The sequence below is a fragment of the Lissotriton vulgaris genome, chromosome 12 (assembly GCF_964263255.1).
Source record: "Lissotriton vulgaris chromosome 12, aLisVul1.2, whole genome shotgun sequence".
NCBI lineage: Eukaryota > Metazoa > Chordata > Amphibia > Caudata > Salamandridae > Lissotriton > Lissotriton vulgaris.
This window is the reverse complement of record NC_141700.1, coordinates 151831374-151841224: the sequence shown is the minus strand read 5'-3', so window position 1 is coordinate 151841224 and position 9851 is coordinate 151831374. Positions and strand designations below refer to the sequence as shown.

At 41.4% G+C, this 9851-nt stretch overlaps 1 protein-coding gene across 4 annotated transcripts in view; it reads left to right on the top strand.

Moving 5' to 3' along the window:
- Positions 1–1810: 1810 nt before the first annotated feature.
- MEF2D (myocyte enhancer factor 2D) overlaps positions 1811–9851 on the top strand; it is a 456242-nt gene continuing 448201 nt past the window's right edge. For 2 of the 4 annotated variants that reach the window (XM_086947640.1, XM_086947638.1), the window contains exon 1: positions 1867–2005. The gene's annotated coding sequence lies outside the window, so the exon portion shown is untranslated. Of the gene's footprint in view, positions 2006–9851 lie in introns of all 4 variants that reach the window. The other 2 variants (XM_086947641.1, XM_086947639.1) reach the window with 2 other exon arrangements.

The window sequence follows — 9851 nt, the reverse complement described above, 5'->3', positions numbered from 1 at the left end:
GAACTTCATAATAAACCCTGGCCTCTTATCTATACGTGCTTCCAACATCAACACAAACGTTTGTTGAATGGATTTGTGATGACTTGTCAGTGCTGTAATACCTGCTGTAAGAACGAACAAGAAAAATTCCATAGCCGGTCTAAGAATGAGGAAAAACCGTTGACTGCCCAGTGTGCATAGGAGTTGGGGTTACCAGATTTTCCAAACGATAAACCTGGACGGGCACCGAATGGAAACAAGCATTGGCATAGCGAATAGGTCTCGCCTTTGGGACCTTATATGTGTTTAGCCATGCAACAGTTGATATTGTTGCATCCAAGGATATTGTGCTGCTTTACAAAATACTTATAAGGTCCCAAAAGCAAGACCTATTGGCTAGGCCAATGCTTGTTTTTTTATCTCTCTCACTAAATTCAGTGTGCTAAAGCCGTGGGGTCTATTGTGCTGCAATACTTTCCATTAAGGCGCTATTTAAAAAAAAGTATTCATTCGTTCAGTAGCTAAACAAAGGAATAATGATGCTACTGCCATTACTGTTAATAATAACAATGAATTTGCTCGTATTTGTCTGGAAAAAACTGCTTCCATCACATACTGTGCTGAGTTCTCTCAACCATCTTCTCGCCATGGAGATGAGGGGTGTTTTTTTACTTAGCATTACTGAAAAGGAACGCTTTTCTGGATTCACAGAGGCAGGAGGTGTAAATAATGTTTTTTTTTTAATAAAACTCAAGACTTTTCTGTTCTAATATTTTTCTTAATTGTTGCTGTCTATTTTCTTTTATCTTCTGGCTGTAGGATATTGCTTTCAATGCGTTCAGAGACATTCCGTGTAGTTGTCCACTGTGTGAATGTTATGTTTGTAAATACCCTTATACCTATCTATGCATCACCCAAATGAATATTCTTATTTACTTTTTTATTTTGTATCACATCCAAAAATGTTCTTTTTATCCACTTGAAAGAGCGTTACAGTATGTTGTATAGCAATGCTGACATGGGCCCTAGTGCACGTAAAGAAATGGGCCCCAGCTTTTTGGGTTAGGTAGATAAATGAAAGGAACAATCAGGGTTCCTTGGGCCCCCTCCGTCACTGGGCCCCGGTGCCACTGCACCTGCTGCACCATTGACATCCACGCCCCTGGTCTTAATTATATGTAATGTTTTAGAACACAGATCAGAGGGATGCCGCCGGGGGATTGGGCGATGATGAAGCGTTTGAGAAGATCTGTGGTCAAGCTGTCCGTGCAGCCAACCCCCTATGGACTGAGGAAGAGGAGAGTGTTTATTATAGAAGAGCGTTAGGTCGAAGTACAGGTGCGCAGCAAATTCTTGGATTAGCGCTGGATACAACTCTCACCACAAGTTATGGTGATTGTTCTTAACATGTTATGAAAATAGAACAAATTATTAACAATGACAGTATTCACATCGGCAACGATAATAAAAAATATTATGAGGATAATAGAGTAAGTAAACAGACCGAGCCAACCAGTCTTGCCACCTGGAAGAGGTAAATCGCACGTTTTTATGATGTTTACGTTTTTCGGTGTCTCTACAGCTTTAAACCCAGAGCTGTTCGTTCTACTTGCACCATAATCCAAGGAGCTGACAGGCCGAGGCGGAGTGATCCACAGTAACACGCCGCACACAAGCCTGGAAGCAGAAGTGTCGTCCTCCGCTGTGATTGGCCGGCTGTCTCGCTTGTCAAAGCGCAAGGAGGCGAAGCGACCAAGAGTGCACCCGCCTTCTGTGATCCGCTGCTCTGGTTGGTTAATGTACCCGTCCATCGCGCAGCAGTGTAGGCTGCGCTGGCTGGTTACGTTGTACCTTTTCCAGAGGCTGCAATAGTTACCTCTGGAGCTTGGAGGCGGAAGGGATGTCAGCGCAGGGGGGAGTAAGGCTGTGACGCGGGGGGGGCAACGAGGGGACAAGAAGGGGAGCAGCACCACCGACGAGGGGCCTCGAGGGGCCTGGATCGGGGGGTCCGGCTCAGCAGCATCTGGTGAGTGAACACTGGGCCCTGGGGAGGAGGATGGCTGATGGGGGGAGGGTGCGTGTTTATTTGTATTTTCAGCCTCACTGTTTTTGCATCCTTAAGAGTGTGTTTATCGGTACGAGGCGTGTCAACCTTAACATTAAAGATCTTAAATGTCAGAAGAACGTATGCAATAAAAACAACATCACAGCCCCCGCCCCCTTCTCTCCATTTACCAACCAGAAGGAAATAATATTTTTAAAGGGAGTGGACAGACTGACAGCAGAGCTCGTGATGCAGCGGCGCAAGTGTGGGGGGCTTCTGCAACTGTATTCGAAAGTATGTTTCGGTTTATGTCTGCCGGTGCATTGCCAAAAGAAGATATTCTGTCACTTCACCTACTGACAAGGAAATGCTGTGTATAATTGGACTGCCTGACAACTGCACGTACAGGAGGCGGGGTGACCTTAATGTTTGAAATATAATGGTGCCTCGTTTAATTTCTTTACATTTTAACGTGATGATGCAAACAACCAACGGTTTATTTAATATGAGCAAAGTCCTCATTTTGAGAGGAAAAAGCCTGACAGCACCTCCCTGGTCTTTAGTACCGGCGCCCTACGCCCAATACCAACTGATGTTTTGGAGAATGTGTGACTCTCACAGCAGCGTGTGTGAAATGGTGACAGCCACCCTTCCGCCAGTACCACCAATAAATTAAGTGGGTGGGGCGGCGTAACAGCGGAAAAAGGCGTTTAAAAGTGGGTGGGTTGGGTACCAATTGAAACAATGTTTTGGATAATGTGTGCAGCAAACACGAGTAGTCGACTCATAGTACCAAGTACATAATTATTTTAAGTGTCTTAATGCTACACACTGGTGTGAGGGGTGTGTATTTCTGCCCAGATGTGATTTAAAGTATGTTTGGATTTATCTGTGGCAGCGGGTACGCACTTGGCAAAAAACTACTTTTTAAGTAAGAGAGCAGTCGGACCACAGAAGTTGGACATATTTGAGGATGTCAACAATCGATTTGGAATTATGTTCGCTTTCATCCAATAATCCCCAAACGGAGGTATCCGCCAATATTTTGTTTTCTAGTCTAAGTAGTGGACTTGCTGTGTGTTTGACAGGGTAGCATGTGCGATTTGCATGGTTGTTTCAAGGTGATTAGCTGTAGTGCACGGGTGACAGAGGAAGGGTTCAGTTATTATTACCGTCCAATACAAAAAGGATAATTAACGTGGATGGGTCCTTGGGTATCTGAGTGCAAGAACAGTTTCTATCCACAATCTCGTTTTAGGACGTGTCTCATATTGTGTCCCCAGCAAGAAGGAAACAGCACCATACATGCCCACCCTTTTAAAGAAAGGCTGACCTCTTTTGAGGGGGTGAACGTGTTGTTTGTTGGCTTTTTTCTACTCTCTGCACACATTTTGGGTGGACCATGCCATGCGCGACACCTTAAACCAGTCTAGTCAGCTTAGCCAACAGTATGGTGCAGACTGGGATAATTGTGCGCATCCTTCCAATGCAGTGTGTACAACTACAAGGTCTAGAATGCAACACCCGTTAGAATAAAATCCAGTCTATGGTAACACAAACGACACAGTGCTACGTGGCAGGCAGCTTTGCTTTCCACGTGAGCAATTTAGTGAACTTTTCGACTTAGCTGGGTAAGAATCGCTACTTTTCATAATAACAAACACCAATTCCAAATCATCTGGCTGCTAATATGTTTGCTTGGTAGTTCTAGGGATCAGGCTGAAGTCTCCGTTTTGTGGTGATGGACTGAGAGAGGGTCATAAAACGGCAATAACCGCGTGGGTGCAGGGGGTGTTTTTGGTACAAGGAGTCATCCATGCAGATGTTAGGGTTCATTGGTCCCACTCCCTTGGTCTCCCGGCCTGCTCCGGACCCTCTAAGCACACACGTCTCAGACCCTGATGCTGCCACGGTCGTGTGTCTACATCCAGTGTTTACCTACGGTTGCTACTCATGCACAGAGTACTGTGTGTGGTGTCCAGAAGCCATGTTGTCAGTCACTTCAGCCATTAATGACCGCCGTTCTGTGCTGCTCACTGTCTGTGCCTGATTGCTAAAGTTAGTGTGGCGATTCAAGTAATCACCTTGCCTAGTGTTGTTAAAGCAGAAATCAGCATGACTTTTTGGGGGGTTAGGTTTGGTTTGCTTTTTTGAAGAACTAAATAACCCTCAAATAATCGTTGAGCTAGCTCAAGAAACCGTGGAAGAAATGCTACTCTTAATTTCAGTGTTGTAGATTTTTCTTTTAATCTTCAATTTTCTTGTTAATACAGGCAGCGTATGCTTTCTTTCCAAATAGATGAAGAGGTGAAAACCTCTAAAACACAAATATTATTGTAGCATTCAGATTCGACAGTCATAGTCTCCTCATAATGAAAAAATAAATACATTGTGCTTTGAACTATTTGCATGTTTAATGGCATGTAGAAATTGGTTACTCTGCGTGTCTTACAAAAACAGCCTTAGTGTGTATAATTGTATATTTTGTCTAATTGTTATGGTAATCTGTACTTATCCATAATAAAGAATCCTTCACATACACTAATAAGTATGCCAAGGCCATGTAAGTAAATTTGGCAAATAACACGTTATTTAGAACAATTGTACTAATAAACACACATTTATTGCTACAGTGCAAAGGTCGAGTCGCACGTTGCTACCACTGTACAGTGATTAGACCTGAGAAAAAAATATGGTGTACTTCCCCACAGATTGCATGTTATACTAATATGACATGTGGAGCCGCTCTCCTAATACGCCTGAATCCTCTTCAGTGTGATTTTACCTTACTGCTCACATTTAACACCAGGCATCCTGATGTCGGTTAAATATATTTTTCTGAAACACAAACAAATACAACCATACCATGGCGTTCACCTTATATACAGATACACTGTCCAATATGCTGTTTATGACTATAGTTGTGTTGACTGAGGGAGGCGCGGTTGAGATATTTCATCATGATCTAGTCATGGTTTTACTTCTTGCAACTCGTGGCCACTCCCCACATTCAAATCATAGGGTATTATGTTCTGCACATCTGCATATATGCTATTGGAGGCCTACTCCTACATTTAAATGTTATTTCTGTCACGTAGAAGTGTGCGTTTCACTACTTATGAAATATGTATACAGTAGATGTATGTTCATACTGAAATACATGCTATGTGATTGCTTTAGTATGATCTGTGATTTTTTTGCGGGTGTGGTGTCATGCTGCTTTATTCTGATCTGTAATGTTTTTGGGGTTTAGTGTAATGCCGTACTGTTAAATATTGTATGGAGGTATTTAAAAACGAAGGGTTGCTCTTTTTGGATAAGAGTCCGACCTATGAACTTGGTTAGTTTCTGCACAAGGTTAAAAGAAAAAAAACTATTTCTGTGGAGTAATTTCCCGGCCTTCATAAAGGGAGCATATGTAATGTAAATGTGTTAACACCCTGGGGTGCTTTCCAATGACGAGTTCTCCTCCCCAACACGCCATGATTTCTGGAATCCCAGCTCAGCTGCATGCTAATCACTTTAAAGATTCACGTGCCACAAAACTGCTCTCCGTATATCATGTCCTCCCGCTCGGAGTGAACTCCATCGCGTATCACACTTGCGTTTTCGTGGCAAATTCCAAATACGTGTAATAGCTCTAGAGAAGTGACCGCTCTTCCCGTTCTGTTGATTTATATTTGGTATTTTCTTCTGCACAGTATGGCGATATTAACTCCACACACTTGTACAATTTTAGCGCCTGGGTACTCTCCCGAGTGACAAGCGATGGTAAACTCACTGGTGAGTCAACGTGGACGGTGCGGATACGTAACGCTGCGTAGCTCTGTCGGCGCTACGTCACGACTGCGTCGGTGCTACGTCACGACTCCCAAGAATGACGCCACGCGCTTCCCTCGTTAGTGAGAGAGGAGCAGAGCCCGCAGTTCCCACCACCAGGATATTTCCGGACATGCGACGGCTGTATTACATGTGTAACCTCTCCCATGCGACTATGTCCCCAAAGTCCTCGCCGTCGCGGCGCAGCCTTGAGAACAGGCTCCGAGTGGCATGTGTATGTGTTGTACACGTGCACTCTGTTGCCTTTTCCTGTATCTGTGGCATGTAGATAAACCGCAGTGGAAATTCCCCACGACCTTTGAGCGGCAAGGTCTCGGTGGCCCTGTCTCTTTCATGTAGGCCTAGCTGTCTGTGCCCGGATCTGTCACCAGTTGCCAGTGCTGACTGGCCTCACAGGTGCCACCCTCGCCCTCCACTTCAGGATGGGTTTCCAGCTGCCTGGATTCTCATGAACGTTCTTAACCTAGATTTTTGCAATTTCCAAAGGAAGCAAGTAGAACGACAAGCACTGGCCTGCAGATTTTTAATTTTCTGGGTAGTTTGGAGTTAGTACATTTTTTTTATTTTTTTTCATTGGCAGACGTATATTTCTAAATACATTTCAACAGAAGCAGCTAGAAAACTACTAATATAGCGTAGCTTCTGGCCTGTTCAGTGATTGTCTGCACAATACTTATGCTCAATATTTGATTAATTACAAAAGTGAAAGACGAACCCTTGTATCAGTTCTCTTCGTTAATGAGGATATCTCATTTTGTCTGCATATGTTTTGAGCATAGTGGTTTTAACTGTAGGAGGTTTATTGATATTATTTTTCCTATGCACGTATAACGGTTGAAATTAGGCATTACATATGCCTATTCCTTAATTTTTAGGTTTCGCTCGCGATGTGCTTGCAAACTCTATTGCTTTTAATGTAAACTTAAAAGCATTTTTTATGCTCCCTCTTTTTCCTGGCTTTTTAATGGTTCCTGAGCTTGCCACTTTTCCTCCATTTCTATTCGAGGTAGAATATTGTCCTGCATTTACCAATGCTTGTTATTTCTAGTCTCTTCTCTTCAAGTAGGCACCTTTGTGGTCTTTGAACTATTGGATTTTTTTAAACTAATTTAATCTTTTCAATAATACCCGTCAGTGATTGCTGCATAGAGAATTTGGTGTGGCCCGGTGAGGTGACATTGTGTCTTTCCTAGAAAATCCCTATCAATTGTTTTCGCCTGATTAGGCCAAAATCAAACAGAATGTGATAAAAAAGAATGGCTGAATTAATATCAGCTACTGGTGATATTTCGAGGCTCCATTCCACTTTATTATTTTTCACCCACTGTGCCACACTAAACGGAGACCTGTCATATGTAAATCAGTCTTAGTCCTGCTTCAATAGCATCCTTCGTACCCAAATTGTCAGTTTAGGTATCTACCATATGAGGACACAAGCAACTCCAGATCGGATTCCGCATTAATACAGCTTGAGTCCCATGGAGCAGTCAGCAGGTGACCCACATCTGAGTATACGGGTCGCACTTCGTGTCAACTGGAGCAAACAACAAGGTGCTGGAAGGAATGCTTAAATTAATCTCAACCAGTGGCGATCGCTTCAAACTGCATTCCAGTCCGTTGTCGGCAAGCAACCCTAATCTAAAACTGGACTGCATGTTTTCTGTTTGAGACGGGACCTTACATGGCAGTTTGGGATGTACTCTTCCTCTTGTAACAGTCTAAGGCTGATTGTTTTGATATAGCTAGTTCAAGTCTGAGGTGGCATGGTGGGCACACATTTTTTTTTTGTGGCTTGCAGTGATTATCCATGGCTGAGAGCCATTCAAGCAATCCACTCTCCACTTTTTTGTTTCACTCAATGAATAGGCCAGTGTGGCACGATGACGCCCATCTGCTCAAAAACGGAAGACTGCCTTGAGTCATTGTTCCTTATTGTTAAGGAACTAGAAAGAAAAATAATATTCTTAATTTGTCCACATCAAGATAGTATTGCACAATAAGTTAAACTCTTTTCTTTAAGTTTGGATAGGAAGGAGGTGGATGCTAAGAAACACAGGATGAGATGTCAGATTGAGATGAATTGGATGGGACTAAATTATATTGAGCACTTAGCAAAAATACATCTTAAACCGATTTGTTTCATGTAGTTTATTAATTTGACATGGTTTTTATTCAAGCAGTTATGTTCGTGTTAGCATCCCTTTTGAGAATTAACAGGAAATTCATCCTTGGCATGGGTGAAATTTCTGATAAGTTTCTATAGGGACGCTTAACTCGTGAGCTGTTTTACTCGCTAATGTTGGGTTCCCAGTGGTGGAGGATGGATATGAGAGATCACATTGGAAGAATTTGTATGCCTTAATTCTATAAATAGAATTAAGTTGAGAGAAATATCAGACCTGTGTAGTGTAATAGTTCACTTGGACCTCACCAGCCAAAGTTGCTGGACTCTTTTTGTGTCACCAAGGGTGAATAAGCTTCCGTTGATGATGTTCTTGCCAGATAATTGTCATTCTATGTCTGAGCTACCATTATGCCTGTGTGATAATATGTCCTCTATAACTAATTTGCACATTATATTCCTTTTGTAAATTTTATGTATTACTAAGGAAGAGATACATTTTATCGATTTTTTTTAAAACTCTAAATTTTAGACAATGTAGGCCAGCTCTTTTATTCTTATTACAATTACACACCCGCTTGTATGCTGTGCAATATCTTCCTATTTGTGGCAAGGTTTGAAGATCAGGAAAAGTATGCGGGTGTTACAATGTCAGAAAATTTATTGTAAAGATTAAATCTGGCCGATATAATGTATTGTGTGTGTGTGTGTATATATATGTATATTCACTGAAAAAACCATAGGTTTCACACCAGTTATAGTTACCTGGAAATTTTACTGACATAAAACCATTGAAATTCCACGTTATAGTTAGTTGGACTCCCTATAACTTGCGCGCCTGCAATGCACTGCTGATGACGTCACATATTACATCACTCATGACATGGTCAGTGACATCACTCATGACATCACTGATGACACCATCCAGTGAATGTGTGTCTTTCTGAAAAATAAATATGTTTTATATATGTATATGTAAAGGTCGATGGAAGAATAAATGTTTAACTAAGTGTCTTAATGGATGTTTTTTTAAAAAAAAATTGATTGGTTAACTGGCTTATTAAGTGTATCTTAGTGAATACATATATTAGCGAGTATTTTTTAAATATTTAAATGTTTGTATCAGTGTTTCACTTTGTGTATAAGTGGCTGCCTGGGTTGGTGAGTAGCTACATGTGTGTGTATATGTGTTATTAGATGTTTTTTTTAGTATCAGTATGAGCGTCTGTATGGTTTGGTGGGGGTGTTACTTAGCACATAGATGCATCAATGACTGACTCACTGTTTGTATGTGTTTTGAAGACAGCATATGTGCAGGACTGTATGGGTGGAAGAATGTGTATATGTGTGTGTTAGTGAGTGAATGACTGTCTCACTAGTGTCTTTATGAGTAACTACATATGTTTTAATCTAGTATATGTGAGTATTGATGTATATAAGTGAGTATATGTGAGAGTGAGAGATTGAAAGAGTTCCTGTTTAAATAAGTATGTGTTTCTATAAGTGATTGTTTAAGAGAGTAAGTATGTGTACGTTTCCTTAGAAGTAAGGTGCTAGTGTGTATATAGCTGTATATGCAAATAATTAGATGTTCAATAGTTTATTTGCATGTGTGAGTATGTGTGTGAGTAACTTTTGGAAGACTGTCGGTGTGTTAACGGATGTAAAGGTGTCTCACTACATATGATAAGTGAGTATATGTATGAATGACTATATAGAACTAATGGTGAATGAGTGGATGTGTATATAAATGGTGGAATTACTGAATTGGTTGTTGTAACTGGTATAGGTATCTCCACTTTTTTGTAAATGTTAGTTTCTATTTTTTAATATGTGTTTCAAGGGTTACATTACACTGAAAGGAGG